General features: G+C 55.7%; 1 protein-coding gene across 3 annotated transcripts in view; it reads right to left on the reverse strand.

Moving 5' to 3' along the window:
* Window positions 1-2,500, reverse strand: part of AGAP3 (ArfGAP with GTPase domain, ankyrin repeat and PH domain 3) — a 108,624-nt gene that overhangs the window by 44,584 nt on the left and 61,540 nt on the right. The gene's annotated exons all lie outside the window — the stretch shown is intronic.

The raw sequence follows: 2,500 nt of genomic DNA on the forward strand, positions 1-2,500 counted from the left end.
GCGCTGAACGTGCCAGCCCAGCAGTGCCCATGCCAAGGGAAGCCAAACAGCCCAATGCTGGCCACAAACCCAGGCAGGAGATTCTGCTCATTTGCCACTCACAGCCCCAAACCTGCCAGCTTCTCTGCTCTTACAGCTGGGCAGGACCAACGAGTGGTCTAAGAGGAAAATAACTAAAGGCCCCCCTCTCCCACTGCCTCTCAGAGACAGTGAGCAATGAGACCTCCACCATCTCTCAAAAGGGGCAGACCCATACCTGAGACCAGAGCAGCCAGCCCTGTCCCGAATCCTTGTGATACAGAGCTACACCTCCTGAGAGTCTTTGCTCCTCTCCCTGTTGGTGGTACTGAGCCGTCACTCCTTGTGGTGTAGGGCCACAGCAATAATGGGCCAAACTGTAGGGCTAACCTCACCATGGACCCCCTGACAAGCCTTTCTGCACAAGCCACATGTTGGTATCTGCTGGAACAAGTTAGTGTCCATCTGTCAAACACCATTTCCCCCACGTATGTTCCTGTAAAAACACTGCCAGGATCTCTGTGAAACCACCTCTCGCAACTCTGGCCAGAAAAGGTGCCAGTCCTGAACCCAGCATGGACCTGGATCTCCTGTGGGAACTCTTTGCTCCAGGCTCTCCTTGTGAGCTGCTGCTGCCATGAACTGGTTCCTGTGCTTAGTCCTGAACCAGGCAGCAGTTTGGCATCTCCTCCTCCTTGCAAAGCCCAGAGAGGATGTGCAGAGGTTGTGTTTGCAGAGCTGGGCCTTTGTTGGTCCCAGTTCTCCCCATTTCACACAGGAACACCATGGAATTACTTAATCCCACTAAACCAACACAGCCTTTGGCAGACCAGGCAAGGCCAGGCCCTGTCAGAAGCACAGACACAGGAGCAGGTAAAGAATCATCCTGCCCTGCCTAGTGGAGGGAGATCCTGGAAAAAGGAGCCCAAAGGTCCAGGCACAACAGGCTGTCAGGTCCCTCTCAGGACCAGCCCTTGGCAGGCAGCAGCAGATCTGGGGAACCAAGTCAGGTCTCACTGAGGGCTCCAGCTGCTCTACTCTCAGCCTCCCCTAGCTCACCACAGAACAGCCACCCCCTGCTGCCCAGGCTGGGCTCACCCCAAACCAGAGCATATGGGCACTGCCACTGCAAACCAGCGACCCAACACAATCAACAACCCACCTCACACCAGTGACCCCCACACCAACAATGACCCACCAGGAACAACAATCCACTGCACACCAACAACGACCCACCAAAGACAACGACCCAACAACAACCCACCACTAACAACAACCAACCAAAAAAACCAATCCACTGCACACAACAACCCACCACTAACAACAACCCAACTCACACCAACGACCCCCACACCAACAACAACCTACCAAAAAAAGCAAACCAACAACGACCCACCAAAAACAATGATCCACCAAAACTAACAACCCACCAAAAAAAACTACCCACCAAAAACAATAGCCCACTGCACACCAACAAGGACCCACCACAAACAAAAACCCAACAATGACCCACCAAAAACAACAACCCACCAAAAACAACGACCCACTGCGCACAACAACCCAACAATGACCCACCCAAACAGTGACCCACTGCACACCAACAGTCCTGTGCTGCAGAGAGCAGGGCATGGCCCAGCACGCAGCTGGGCTGCCTCTTCCTGCTGGGGCTGTGCCAAACTTGGGCACCTCAGGAGCAGAGCCCCCCTGTGTGAGATCCCACAGCTTCCACCCTGGCATTGTTTCTCCTGTCATTGCTCCCTCTGGCTCCAGAGCCAACCCTCCCAAGGCTGCCTTCCCAACACCACCCTCCTTTTAGCACAGCTCCTCGCCCGGGGCACCAACAGCCCTGCACAAACCTGCCCCAGCACTACTCCATGGGCAGGGAAGGGCAGGAGGCTTTGGCAGCTCCAGCAGTGAGCAGGGTCTCTCTCTCCTGACCCACCACTCCACTCCTCAGCTAGTCTGGCTTCCTGAGTCCTTCCCCATGGAATCTCAGCATGGAATCGTACCAGGCACCCAGAACCTGGTGGGGATGTAGATCTACTCTCCTGCCTCATGTCCCAGCACTCCTGCAATGCAGGGACACAAGTGCAACTTGTGTCCCTGTGCAACTCAGCCCTGGCAGCGCTGGGGGGCCCATGGGGCACAGAGGGGCCAGCAGGGGGTAAATGAATCTACAACGGGGGCACAACACGCAAGGCAGGAGCACAAACTCCCATATCAGTCTTTCCTGTAATGCAAGGAAGTCCTGATGGAAACACCATCCAGCCAATCCACATCACTTGGCTCACTTGGACGTCACCCATCACTGCTTGCCAGTGATGGACGCAGGGGCAGACAACACTCCGGGTTGGATCCTGGCAGTTCAAGCTTCCCTGGAAGCCAAGAGGCAGGAGCAGAATGCCCTGCTGCTGGAGGAAGCAGTGCCTCCCTTAGACTCCCAGCGGCTCACAGTGTGGGCACGGTACTCACAGCCCTTTGC

The sequence above is a fragment of the Lonchura striata genome, chromosome 2 (assembly GCF_050655825.1).
Source record: "Lonchura striata isolate lonStrDom1 chromosome 2, ASM5065582v1, whole genome shotgun sequence".
NCBI classification, from domain to species: Eukaryota; Metazoa; Chordata; class Aves; order Passeriformes; family Estrildidae; genus Lonchura; species Lonchura striata.